At 41.9% G+C, this 14,807-nt stretch overlaps 1 protein-coding gene across 2 annotated transcripts in view; it reads left to right on the top strand.

Annotated features, from left to right (window-relative positions):
• The first annotated feature begins 3,363 nt into the window (after positions 1 to 3,363).
• The window catches only part of MAPK4 (mitogen-activated protein kinase 4), a 112,762-nt gene continuing 101,318 nt past the window's right edge, over positions 3,364 to 14,807 (top strand). Inside the window, exons 1-2 of one of the 2 annotated variants that reach the window (XM_087958637.1) lie at positions 3,421 to 3,620; positions 6,750 to 6,803. The gene's annotated coding sequence lies outside the window, so the exon portion shown is untranslated. Of the gene's footprint in view, positions 3,621 to 6,749; positions 6,804 to 14,807 lie in introns of both variants that reach the window. The other variant, XM_026666304.2, reaches the window with a different exon arrangement.

Below are 14,807 nucleotides of genomic sequence, written 5' to 3'. Positions count from 1 at the left end.
AGTGTGCTGCAACTGCCAAAGAAGCAAACACAATCCTAAGTTACATTAACAGAGGGATGGAATCAAGATCACGTGAAGTATTAATACTACTTTATCATGCCTTGGTAAGGCCACACTTGGAATGCTGCATTCATGGCCTAAAAAGGATATTGAGACTCTGGAAAGAGTGCAAAGAAGAGCAACAATGATGATTAGGGGGATGGAGGCTAAAGCATATGAAGAATGGTTGCAGGAATTGGGTTCAATGAAAAGGAAGACTAGAAGTGACATGATAAGCAGTGTGCCAATATTTGAGGGGCTGCCACAAAGAAGAGGGGGTCAAGCTATTCTCCAAAGCACCTGAAGCAGGACAAGATGCAATGAATGGAAACTAATCAAGGAGAGAAGCAACTTAGAACTAAGGAGAAATTTCCTGACAGAGAGAACAATTAACCAGTGGAACAACTTGCCTCCAGAAGTTGTGAATGCTCCAACAATAGAGGTTTTTAAGAAGAGAATGGACAATGATTTGTTTGACATGATGTAGGGTTTCCTGCTTGAGCAGGAGGTTGGACTAGAAGACCTCCAAGATCCCTTTCAACCGTTATTCTGTTATTCAGAATAGATCAATGTTAAGGAAAATGCAGCTTACAAAACTGCTTCCAGCGCCATTATAAACAACTTATTATTTCTGACGTGTTTCTAGATACCTTCATTATGGAGCAGATTGCTCAAAAGGATGAGTGCATCAGTTCCACGGAAATGACAACAAAGAGAAAAAGAAGACAATGGTGCTGTTTATAATTTATTCAATTATCCATTTGATGTATTTCATGCTTTACTGTACAGAGTAGAGAGTACTCCAAGTGACTAGCCATTACAAAAATAAAAATAAAGCATAAAGAGTTGACGGCTGTTAAAGGTGTTTAGAATGGCTATTCATTAATATAACCTTTAAAAAAGCTTATTTAAAAATGAAGGTCTTGGGATCTTCTCAAAACCAGACATAGGAAGGCAATCGTGAAGTTTTTGATGGACGGTTTCCCCTAATTTAGGAGCAGCAGAGAAGCCCCAGCAAACTCAAAAAGTGAGGCTATCTTTAAAATAACACTTTCTATCCTTTTTCAATGTCCTAAAAGTTTCATGTTCAGACAGGTGGTCCTCAGATCTCTAAGCTGTTTGATAATTTACAGATTAAATTAATCCAGGGATGTCTATAAGAGTGTGTGTGTGTGTGTGTGTGAAAAAAAAAAGGTAAGATGGCACCACCACCGTATAATTGAAAGCTGCCCCTTTTAAAAGTATATGTATTTATTTGATTTTTATTCTGCCTTTATTACTTTATAAGTAACTGAAGGTAGTGAACATACCTAATATTCCTTCCTTTTCCTCACAACAACCACACACGCAAGTTGGTGTTCTAACAACAATTTCAGCAAATGGTACAGGTCAGGGGTGGGATGCACATATTTTTACTACTGGTTCTGTGGGCGTGGCTAGGTGGGCGTGGTCATGTGACTGGGTGGGCGTGGCTTCTTATTATTCTTTTTTTTTTGTAGCGCCACCCACACGCTCCATTTTTTTTTTTACTTTCTGGGGCTCAGGGAAACCTGGGCGAAGCCAGCAGGATCCTGGCACAGCTGATCGTCAGAACAGCTGATCGTCGGGAAGAAAAAAGAAAGAAATACCTTAAGGAGTGACTGGGCATGGAGAATGCAGTCAGTGATGTTGGGCATGTGCTTGATGTTGCACATGTGTGATAAGGACTGACTGGGCGGGGAGGGGAGCGAAGGGCGGGGCCAGCCAGGGGCATTATTTGCCGGTTCTCTGAACTGTGCAGAATCTTAACAATCGGTTCTATTGAACCTGTCCGAACCTGTAGAATCCCACCCCTGGTACAGGTCCTTCATCACCGGTATAATATGTTCTCCATTTTTAGCATCAGTTAGCAGCCTAACTTGACATATTTTGCATCAAAAGATTTCATACATTTTGGTAATTTGTTCCTTGTTTTTGCTAGTGTAGTGATACTCCAATTGGCAGGGTATTCACAGCACACTAATCCATAAACCATAGCTTGTGAGCCACAATGACCAAGTTCTCACAAAATTATGCCAAACTGAAACAAATACCATGATGTTTGAACCAGGTTACATGATTGATGGACGAAAGGGTCTGCCCGTTTCATATCGCCCCTTGTTGGGTGCATCACCAGATGATAGTCAACTCAACTCCCTAATCTCATGGAGCTAAAGTCCAAAAGACAGGTGGTAACAGACTGGAGAAAAGTGTATTTTAGAAGACTTCTCCAATTTTCACGAGAGTCTATGCCAATTTCCTGAGCTGTGAAGCTGTCTCTTTCACAAATTAGTGTTGAGTTGAGCTAAAGGAATTTGAAATAGCTATCTAATTGTGTTACCCTTTGAGGCAAGAGTTTATTTGTTCCATCTTCTTTATATGTCATTTTTTCAAGATGATGACGAGGGTGGCATTTGTGTCAGAAACACCTCGGTGCTTCCAGGTCGAAAAGATTACCCAGTGCCATCACCGTTGCCCAGAAGACACCCAGTTGGGGGCTTCTTACATATCCCTGGCAGGAGCTAGAGCAAAGGACAGAAGCTCACCCTGCCCTGAGGCAGCACTCGGGTCTTGAACGTGGGCTTGCTAACCAGTGGTGGGATTCATTTTTTTTTTACTACATGGGCGTGGCTTGGTGGGCATGGAAGGGGAAGGATACTGCAAAATCTCAATTCCACCCCACTCCCGGGAGAAGGTTACTGCAAAATCTCCATTCCCTCCCCACCCCACTAACCTGCTTTCCAGCTCTGTTCTCCTGTGCAGGGCAACCAAAGAAGACCCAGCCAATCAGCTGGGACTTGGGAGGTAGAGAATAAATGGGGCAGGGCCAGTCAGAGGTGGTATTTGCCGGTTCTCCAAACTACTCAAAACTTTTGCTACTGGTTCTCTAGAACCGGTCAGAACCTGCTGAATACCACCTAACAGATAACAGATAATCAGAGTTGGAAGGGACCTTGTAGATCATCTAGTCCAACCCCACACGCCCCCCCACCCGCACCTCTGTAGCTAACCTCCAACCCAGCTCCTAGGATGATGATGTTATCCATTCAGTCGTGTCCAACTCTTTGTCCAATCTTGTGCGCCAGTTCTCTCCACATCTTCCAATCTTCCCTGACTTTTTTGAGTGGGTCTATGTTCTGGCTGGTATCAGCTTTGATGGTGTCCAGCCATCACATTCCTTGGCCGCCTGGTCCCCGCCCTCCCTCTCCACCCCAGTTGCAACCAGTCCGAGCTAACAGCAGGTGGCTGCCCAATGATTGACAGGCCTCCCATGACGTCATGCAGGTGGGCCGGGCACCGGGAGGCGCGTTCTGTTGCTGCTGCTGCTGCTGCTGCTGCAGCGGCGGCTTTTGCACTGGAAGAGGCAGCGGCGAGGTCCCGACACGGGGAGGGGCTGCTGGGCTCCCCTCGGGGCGAGGAGGCAGCAAGGACGGCGCGCCTAATGGGCAGGCGATGCCCGCTTGAGGTTTCCCCCAAAGCATCGGCGGGGCAGGAGAAGAGAGGAACCGACGAGCTCGCTTGGACGCCCACCCCCCCGGCGGGCAGGGCTGCGTCCTGGGGCGGTGAGTAGCCTCTTCTTTCTCCCGCTTCCCCCGGGAGGAGTTGCAAGTCGGAGCCCGGGGTAAGAAAGGCGCCTCGGGCATCGCAAGAAAGGAAGAAAGAAAGGCGCCCACGCCGGACGCGGGAGGATGCGAGGGGAGCCCGCCAGCCTCCCGGGGCTCTCTCGCTCTCCGCTTCCACGAGGCGTCCCCGCAAGTCTTCCAGCCTCCCCTCCCGACGATCGGAGCTGGGAAGCCCAAGAGCGGGGCATCCCCAACGGAGGGTGGGTTCTGGGCAGAGGCATGGCCGAGAAGAAAGGGGCAGGCAGAACTGTGGGACCTGAACCCGGGTCTGGGAGCAACCCAACCCCGATCCGATGCTGGTTTGTTCCCGAAAGAGATTGATTCCACCCCACCCCACCCCACCCCATTCAGACGTGCCCAGAATGAATGACCCCGGTAACCAGAGCCTATATAACCTGGTTACCCCCCATTCTGCTAAGCCAGGGCGGACATAACAAACCCCAGATTTCTTCATTAAGTCACCCCACAACTCAAGGAGCCCCCCCCACACACACTAAGCTTGGCTTGAGGTGTGCCCGAAGGTGCTGGTTTGTGAAGGAAGCCGAGATGGGAATTGATTGTGGTCGATTGTGGCTTCTTTGACAGACAAACAGTGCTCAAGCAAAAGAGACCTTTTTTCCCTTTGACATTTGAGGGCATTGTGTTGCATTGTGTTAACATTTAGCGCCGCAGCATCTTTCCGGGTGTAATTTTGCCCTGGTTTGGGAATTGGCAGTGTGGCCGATGGGTGAGAACATCGACATCAGCTGGTGCTGAGCTGAGCACTGGGATCAGCTGGTGGGAAAGAGCAGAGACACTGGAAGAGTGGATCCAATATTCATTAGATATCTAAAACTGAATGCGACTTCTGTCTGATTGCATTCCCCCCTCCTAATTCTCTTTCGATATTAATTATAAAAATGCTGCTCCTAGCCTCAATTAACACTCTCCTAAGAATCTAGAGTGATGAGCAAAGTTGGCAAGGGTTAGGGAACTGTTTGCTTAAATTAAGAAAAAAGACGAAGAAGAAAGTATTTTTTATTTGTATCTTGCCTGTATTATTTTTACAAGTAATTCAAGGCAGTGAACATACCTTCTTCCTATTCGCCCAACAGCAACAACCCTGTGGCGAGGGTTGGGCTTAGAGAGAGTGACTGGCCCAAAAATCACACAGCTGACTTTTGTGTCTTAAGACAAGACTCGAACTCGTGGTCTCCTCTTTTCTACTCTGGAGCCTTAATTACTAGACCAGGTATTATTAGCAAATGATTTCTGTTCTATTGCAATAAAATTGCAAGGAGCTACCTATGTACATTTCTAGAACTGACCTCAGCTTGGAAGCTTTATCTTAAGGACACTAAATGCAAAGAATGATAAATTCTATCTATGCGTAAAGAATCAACACTCACCTGGGGGCATGTAATTAATAGATCAAATCTCTATGGAGATTCTCAGTCATCCAGGTCATGGTTGTTCCAAAGGTCCTTTTTCAAGAGACAACTGGAGTTTCTGGTTTTTCTTTTGAAGAAGTTTCTCTTCACATCCACGAAGCTTCTTCAGCTCTGAGAATGGATTGAGCTCTGAGAAGAGCTGAAGAAGCTTCTTGGATGAGAAGTGAAACATCTTCAAGGAAAAACAAAGGAAGTCTAGTTGCCTCTTGAAAAAAAGGGACCTTTGGGATAATAAATCCAATGCAAAGAAATGGTCAGTTACCTGAACATGCAATTTATGGTTGGCATTAGCATAAAACAACGCAATCTCGGTCCTGAAAGTGATAGTTAAAAGAAGGGACTGGGAAATTTTGGTTCATCCATACCTTTTCCAGCAAGATTTTTAATTCCCTGAAGCAAACAAGACATTTGAGTTTTGTATGGAGTGACTTTCCAGTCTTCATTCAAATCATAGGCTATCAGCAAATAAACAAACCTACATATTGCAGGTGGCCCTCGACTTACAATAACAAATGGGTTAGAATTTCTGTTGTTAAGCAGGGTGGTTGTTAAGTAAGTCATGCCCAATTTTATGACCTTTGCAGCTAAGGTTATTTAAAGAAATCACTGCAGTTGTTAAGCAGATCAGGCTGTTGTTAAGAAAATTTGGCTTCCCCCATTGACTTTGCTTGTAGGAAGATAATAGAATAGAATAGAATTTTTTATGGCCAAGTGTGATTGGACACACGAGGTCACCAATGGTGATCACATCACCCCAAGACACCGCAACTTTGTAAATACAAGCGCCCCAATTTTGATCATGTGACTGTGTGGGGTACTGCCACGGTTGTAAGTGCGAGGACTGGTTTGTTTGTTTTTTCCAATGCCGTTATAACTTTGAATGTTCGCTAAAGAAATGATTCTAAGTTGAACATGACCTGTATTTGTGTCGTGTGAATGCAACCATGGAAGGAAGTTACTTTGAGCACCATGGAAACAGCGCTCTAACTAGATATATCTTAATTTAGTTTAGTTTAGTTTACTTTATTGTCATTACAACCTCATACAATGAAATTAAATGCCAACGTCAATGTACATTATAACTATAAAAATAAAACACAAACTCACATCCTTCGCATTCTATACAATTGAATTGAAAACCCCTGATATTGCATTGATATTGCACTATAAAGTAGAATTCAACAGAGTTACTGCCCTGGGATAGAAGTGGTTTTTCAGCCTATTTGTCCTTGTTTTTATTACCCTGTACCGTCTGCCAGATGGTAATAGTTCAAAAAAAAATAAAAATAGTTCTCTGTAGCACGAGAATGACAGCACTGAATGAGAGAGAACAGGGAAGGGAAATGCTGCATTTGCACCTAAAGAATATCGAACGATGGGATCGTGATATCGTATGACGATATTGATGGATTGCACATTGAGGATGTGGATGAAGGCTTTCTTTCCCTTCTGTCATGTGTTTTTGTGAGCATTTGGCACATTCTTCCAGAAGGTGGGAATCACTGCTTTTGATAGCTTCGAAGGAAGGTTGTACAAATTCACCGAGGAAAGGTCAGTTGAGGGCGTCTTAGATCATCATAAGATGCCTGTGCAACCTTCACATTCAGAGACAGCCATTGTCCTCCTGTCTTCCTTGCAGGCCTTCTCAAGAGCTACCTTTCTGGCAGCTGTCAGAATCAGGAGAAAGGACCAGGTGAGTCTTTGCTCTTCATAAAGGGATTTTCCATTTTTCTTCCCCTCAAATTTTCCAAGGAATTATCTTGGACTTATAGTATTGTCTCTTGCATTTCTTTCCAAACTGCCTCCTGCATAAATATGATCTGGTGGTCATATTTTCCTTGCAAGGTATTTATTTGCTTTTAATTTGCTTTTCGTTTGCTGTCTGTCCAGAAAACGTTTAGAAAGTTTGGGAGTCAGCATTTACCAAATGCTTTTTGTGCATCCACTTTCCCTTGGAAGAAGAGAGACTTCGGTTGCATCGATCTCTATTGGCATGTGGTTTCACAGGTAGTTCTCGGCTTATGACCACAATTGAGCCCAAAATTTCTGTCACTTAAGCGAGACATTTGTTAAGTGAGTCTTGCCCTGTTTTCATGACCTTTTCAAGTGATTGTTTAAGTGAATCACTGCAGGTGTTAAGTGAGTAAGATGATTGTTAAATAAATCTGGCTTCCCTATTGACTTAGCTTATCAAAAGGTCGCAAAAGGGGATCACGTCATCCTGGGACACTGCAACGGTCATCAATATGAGTCAGTTGCCAAGAGTCTGAATTTTGATCATGTGACCAAGGGGATGCTGCAATGGTTATAAGTATGAAAAACAGTCATAAGTCAGTAACTCTGAACTGAATGGCTGTATCTTATTCAGAAAAATAAAAGGCACACATCAAAATAAAATGAAATACAAAGATAAAAGAAAACTAGACAGAGCATTTAAAAATGTGCATTAAAAAAAGCACATATTCTTATACTGTCCTCCCCTATTTGAATATTGATAGATGTATTACAGTAATAATAGTTTCACCCCCCTTGCAAAAGAGGGCCACAAATCTCTACAAATCTATTTGCAACCCATTAATCTGTCATCTTATCTGCTGTATATTAAAAAAAGGTAGTTAACGAGTAATCCAACAGTGAAGTTAAACTTCAAAGCCCTCTGTTCTTTGTACACCCACTTGTAGGAAGAAATATGTAATCTGTTGCATTGATGTCTCTTGCCAATGAGGTTTTGTATGAATGAATTTTGTTGTGATGCAAACGACCGTCATTCGTGAGTCCCTGCGTGATGGATGCTGGGCTGTGTGGGCTGAAGAGAAGATGCTATAAAAATTGAAGCACTCAGAGCCCCAGCTGTACGCTGCCTTTGCACGGCAAGAGGTAATCTTTGCTTAACAACCACAATTGGGACTGGCAACCCCGTTGCTGAGCGACTCAGATATTAAGTGAGATGTCACAGGCGCAAAATTTTACTGTGGGCTTCTCCAAGACTCTGCTTGGGGAAAGCAGCTGCAAAGACCACAATCAGTGACAGTGGGAGGCTGAAACATCATACATATTGATTGACAGCCAGGTGGTTGTTAAGTGAATTCAGCTTCCCCCTTTAATTTTGCTTATCACAAGCTTCCTGGGAAGGTCACAAATGGTGTTCACATGACCTCAGGATGCTGCAACTGTCATAAATACATGCCTGTTGCCAGAGCTTGAATTTTGTTCGTATGACTGTGAGGATGCTCTGTCTTACATATTGGCAAAAAAAGTCAGAAAATAAAATACAAGCTGAATAGTCAAGACCTTGTTGATGATCCAAACTCTGTCAAGGATCTTGGAGTACTCATCTCTAATGATCTAAGTGCTAGAGCCCACTGTAACTACATAGCCAAAAAGGCATTAAGAGTTGTTAACCTAATCTTATGTAGCTTTTTCTCTGGTAATATTACACTACTAACTAGAGCATACAAAACATTTGCTAGACCAACCGAATACAGCTCATCAGTCTGGAACCCACACTATGTATCTGATATTAACACAGTTGAGAAAGTCCAGAAATATTTCACAAGAAGAGTTCTCCACTTCTCTACTCGTTGCAGAATACCTTATGCCACCAGACTTGAAATTCTAGACCTAGAAAACCTAGAACTATGCTGCCTTCAGTCCGATCTAAGTATAGTATATAAAATCATACATTGCAATGTCCTACCTGTAAATGAATACTTCAGCTTCAACCATAACAATACAAGAGCAAACAATAGATACAAACTCAAGGTTAACCGCACCAAACTTGATTGCAGGAAATACGACTTCAGCAACAGAGTGGTCAATGTCTGGAATATTCTACCTGACTCTGTGGTTTCTTCCCCAAACCCCAAAAACTTTAACCTTAGACTGTCTACTATTGACCTCACCCCTTTCCTAAGAGGTCTGTAGGGAGCGTGCATAAGCGCACCAACGTGCCTACCATCCCTGTCCTGTTGTTTTATTTTTCTTATATGTATCCATATATTCATAACTATGTTTTTACTAATACCTATTATCTTGTAAGCAATTGACAAACCAAATAAAATAAACAAAATAAAAAAATAAAAAACAAGGGTCCTAAATTTGAAGAATGATCAAACTCATCTTTTTTTAGTGCCATTGTAGCTTACCTGCCTTCCATTGAGGACCTGAAGGAGAGGTAGCATTCAGCAGGTTCTGACCAGTTCTGGAGAACCGGTTGTAGAAATTTTGAATAGTTTGGAGAACCAGCAAATACCACCTCCGACTGGCCCTGCCCCCATCTGTTCTCCGCCTCCCGAGTCCCAGCTGATTGGCTGGGTCTCCTTTTGTTGCCCTGCAAAGGAGAACAGAGCTGGAAAGCAGGTTAGTAGGGTGGGGAGGGAATGGAGATTTTACAGTATCCTTCCCCTGTCTCGCCCACCAAGCCACATCATGCCCACCAAGCCACGCCCATAGAACCAGTTGTGAAAAAATTTGAATCCCACCACTGACCTGAAGGCCACACGAGACAAAAAGAGGGCTGTAAAAATATTTACTCCTCACACCCCGGACTTAAACTGTTTCAACTCCTACCCTCAAAACGACGCTATAGAGCACTGCACACCAGAACAACTAGACACAAGGACAGTTTTTCCCCGAATGCCATCATTCAGCTAAACAAATAATTCCCACAACACTGTTCAACTATTTAGTAAGGTTGTATTAACCCTTTTCTACTTTGACTATCTTATTGTTTGTATCTTGATGGTTTATATTGTTTTATTTCGTTTCCTAGTATGGTTTATGTTGATTGCTGATTTATGATGAATATATTTTTATGTTGACTATGATCATAAGTTATCACTTATAGCTTTTATGTACACCAGGAGTGTCAAACTTGCGGCCTGTGGGCCAGATGCATCATGTGCTGGCCCCGCCCCTGCCCGGTTTAGCAAAGGGGACAAAAGTCCCAATATGTCACGTGATGCCGTGAGTTTGACACCCTGGATGTACACTGAGAACTTATGCATCAAAGACAAATTTCTTGTGTATCCAATCGCACTTGGCCAATAAAGAATTCTATCTATTCTATCTATCTTATCTATCCCCTATCAATCATCTCTCTATGATTTGTCTGTCTATCTATCTATCTATCTATCTATCTATCTATCTATCTATCTATCTATCTATCATCTATCATCATCTATCTATCTATCTATCTATCTATCTATCTATCTATCTATCTATCTATCTATCTATCTATCTATCTATCATCTATCAATCATCTATCTATCTATCATCTATCTATCATCTATCAATCATCTATCTATCTATCCATCTATCTATCTGTCTATCTATCTATCTATCTACCCTGTTTCTCCAACAATATGGCCTCCCCCAATAGGAAGTCCCAGCATGTTTTATAGGCATGAAATGAAATTAAGCCCCTCCCCCCAAATTAAGGCCTATATTAAAACATGCGAAATGGGGGGGAATGGTGGGGGGGCTTGCCGTTAGGAAGTACTTTTGTTGCACACCCGGATATGGTGCTGCCTGCATTGACCCCGATACGAAGTGCCCCACCAACGCCGAGGTCAACATCCAAGCCGTCGCCACCCGCCTGCCTGAAGATGCAAGTGGGGAGGGAAATTAAGTCACCCCTGAAAAGACGACCTAGCCATTTTTTCGGGGCTCAAAACAAAATAAGACCCGGCCTTATTATATGAGAAACACAGTATCTATCTATCTATGCAAATGGTTGTAACTCGAGGATTACCTATAAAAGCCTGGCTGTTGCAAAGTGCCTGAATTTCTATCACATAACCATGGAGACATTGTTAGTGGTAAGTGTGAGGACCTGCTCTAAGGTTACTTTTTCAGTGCCATTAAAATGTCAGTCCCTAAAGAAGGGAGTTTTTACTTATTATTTAGTATATGGCATCTACAGAGGTCATGCAAATTTAGTTTAAAAGAGGGCAATTTGGTTTAAACTTGGTTATAGTTTAGTTTAAAGAGGGGCAGTTGTTAGCTGCATGCAACTGTTTGGACAACTGTTTATTGTAATAAAGTAACATGGTAACAAAACTAAATTGCTCTGAGATATCGATTGCTGTTAAGCCTTAAAAGAGTAGTTGAAGTAATAAGAATACCTAGAAGTTCACAATTCTATGACCTCTTTCTTTTGTCCATTCTTTATTATACCTTTGTCTCATTCCTTATTTAAAAAAAAGAAATTTCTCCTGAAATCACTAATCAGAGTATGATGCCTTTCTATCTCCCCACTAAATTAATCAAGTTAATCTTTAAAATAACACCCAATACCCAATCCGATTTTGCTTGGTACATTCTAACTGAATAATACATCCAGAATAATTAAATACATAGTTAAACAATAAATCTAAATATTAAAAACAAATACTATAATAAAAATTTTATAATAATATCAATACCATAATCTTATTAAACTCTTTAATTAAAGCTCAATATTCTAAATCTCCCCTCATATTATTAAATTTTAAAACCAATCATTATTAACATTTCAACATTTTAATCTCTTATCAACTCTTAAGCCATTTAAGTTTTCTATTTCTAATACAATACTACAATATCATCTTATGTACCTTGCAAAATCTCTTTGCAAAAATTATACTTATCCTTTATCCCTAAAAAAGATTCCTTTTTCCCATTTAATTTCAAAACTTTGTAGCTTTTCTCCACCTTTTCCTTTTTTTCTTCTCCCAACAAACCTTTCTACCCCCCCTTCTTCTAGCCTCTGCCTTACTGGCTTCCCTTCTCTGTCGTTTTCCTCTTCCCTTTTGTTTACCATCATTATATTGATTTTGCACCTTATTTTTCCCTTTCTTAAATGTTTTTTTAAATCTTAAGTCCTTTATTTCTCTTCCTTTCCCTCTTCCTTCCCTCTTGGTCGAGTTCTGAGATTTATTAAAGATGGCTTCCTCTCCTTCTTCTTCTTCTGCTGTCTTCATCTGTTGCAATGTTTGTTGATAGTTAATGAGCGCCATTTCCAAAAAAAGGCAGGCTTCTTTCAAACCAGCTTTACCATTTTTTTTTGCTTGCTCATAGTCCCTTCTCAGTTCCTCAATAGAAGGAGCCATTATAAATCTTTTCTTTTCTCTTTGAAGATTAGAATTATCTGGCCTTCTCCAGATGTTGAGACTCTAGAAAGAATATAGAGAAAAGCAACAAAGATGGACTGGAGGCTAAAACAGACGAAGAACGGTTGCTGGAACAGGCGTTGTTTAATGAAAAGAAGGACTTAGGGTGACATGATAGCAGTATTCCAATATTTGAGAGGCTGCCACAAAGAAGAGGGGGTCAACTTATTCTCCAAAGCACCAGAAGGCAAGACAAGAAGCAATGGATGCAAACTAATCAAGGAGAGATCCAACCTAGAATTAAATAAACATTTACTGACATTAATTAGTGTTATGACTTGAGATAGGACAATCATTTTCTGAAATTGCATGGGGTCTCTTGCTTGAGTTAGGGGGTTGGACTAGAACAGGGGTCGCCAACCACCAAATTCATAATTTTAAATCCTGCGGACCATTAATATGAATTTTGATTGATGGTGGCTTGCTGACATTTTCCCAGAGTCTCTGCAGAAAGCAGCAGAGACCCTGGGAAAATCCCCCCAAAAGTCTGCAGGAAAATCCCCCACCCCGTTTACCTACTGATCGATCATTCTTTATTTGGGATTGCAGGGTACCATCTCCAGTTCCGTTCTCAGGGATGGATGGATGGAAGGAGGGAGGGAGGGAGAGAGAGAGACTTTTGGCTTCATGCAAGGAAAACAGCAGAAGCAGCAGAAGTCTTTCTTTCTCTCCCCCAAACTTTGCCAGAAATGAGTCTTTGTGAGCCTTGTCGCGCCGGTGCAGGAGCTCTTGGAGCAGGAGGCCTTGCAGGGTCCCAAAGACTCATTTCTGGCGGAGTTTAGGGGAGAGAAAGAAAGACTTTTGCTGCTTTCCTTGCGTGCAGCCAAAAGCAGAAGAAGGAAGAAGTGGAAAGAAGCAGCCCGGTCGCCAGGCCAGGCACGTGGGGCGACTGGGGCGAGTTCCCCCCCCCTCTGCCCTTTCCCCCCCTCCCCTCACTACTTTGTGTTGTTCGCAATGCAAGCGATGCAAGTCTTGTGTTTCCAAGGGCCATGTGGGCGGCACAGCCTTGTGTTCCTGCGCAGCTTGGATTAATTGCTTTGGGGGTGACATTTCTCTGCAGACCACCAACATTTTCTTGCAGACCACCAATGGTCCAATGTCCCCGCCCCACTGGTTGGCAATCACTGGATTAGAAGACAGTTTATTTACTGTCTCTTTCAACTCTGTTATTCTGACAATAGCAGTCATGTTATTTAGAGATGCTATTTAAAGAAATCTGACTTGGTACAATCTATGAACAAGATCTGGATGTCAGATTATGAGCAGATCTCATTTGAAAGCTGGTTATTGATGTCTTCACATTTGAAATGACATGTGTATAATTTAAATAATTTTAAGCAAGAGTCTTTACAATATGAACTGTGGACTTCTAGCTGAACTACTTCTTCAGCATGCCTCGCCATTGGCTGTGCTACCTAGGGCTGTTGGGAGTTGCAGTCAGTAACATGGTGACAGCAGTAGTACTATCCAGCTTCTGATTAAAGACCAGCAATGAAGGAGAATTCCCTGTTTCATGTGGCAGCCCGTTCCACTGGCTGATAGTTCATACTGTTAGGAAATTCCTCTACATCAAGGGTCTTCAAACGTGACAGCTTTAAGACTAGTGGACTTCAACTCCCAGAATTCCTGAGCTAACATGACTGGAGGAGGAATTCTGGGAGTTGAAGTCCACAAGTCTTCAAGCTGTCAAGTTTGAAGACACCTGCTCTAAATGTTTAGCCTGAACCTCCTTTGTAGTTTTAACTGGCTGGTTCTGGGATAACAAACACAGAAGAGATTGATAGGCTCTCCTGTCTGAGGAAGGGAAAATAAATCAATTTATTTCTATGTCACTGATGGTACTGTACTTGCTTTAAAGTGGTCATTAATAATAATGAATGTTTTTCTCCTGGCAAGGTCATTGGTGAGAATCAAGAAAGTAAACACCAGAGAGTACTTTGCTTACTCAAAAGCTCATATGAAACTTGAAAGCACTAATAATTGATATATGATCATCGCACTTAAGTGAAAAGTCTCAAATGTTATATTAATAAGGGGCCGCATTTCCAAAACATGCTAAACAGTTGAATTATGGTTGAATAGACCTCAACGGACTGATCAATATGCTAGGCATAAATTGCAGGCTAGATTACAGGTAAATTGTAGTTTGTTTACAGTTCTATAATCTGATTGCTGTTCTATGTCCAAAAAAGGAAGTGGAATTCCTCTGTGATTTTAGTTTGGTTGGTATTTCCTAATAGTACCACTAGAACTGTGAACTTTCATTGATTCCTTGGTTAAGAATTTTTGATATCAACACAATAGCATACTTCGTTAAGCAGAAAACAATCACTTTTATACAGTAACATTTTAACAATATTAATATATTTAAGAACAATAGACTTGCTCTCTCAGAGAAGACAATCCCGAGGTGCTATCAGACTGGAATCTTTCCTAAAGAAAGATTATGAAGATTCAAAAATTCTTAATTTTTGTTTTACTGTATAGTCCCATGCTCAAAAAAGAGGTCCCAGCAAATGTGCTAATGCTTCCTTCCAGATAACGGA

This window comes from Notechis scutatus, chromosome 2 (genome assembly GCF_049901735.1).
Source record: "Notechis scutatus isolate UNSWTSFEM ecotype Mainland chromosome 2, rNotScu1.2, whole genome shotgun sequence".
Taxonomy (NCBI): Eukaryota; Metazoa; Chordata; class Lepidosauria; order Squamata; family Elapidae; genus Notechis; species Notechis scutatus.
The sequence above is the reverse complement of the archived record's forward strand: the minus strand, read 5'-3'. Positions and strand labels throughout refer to the sequence as shown.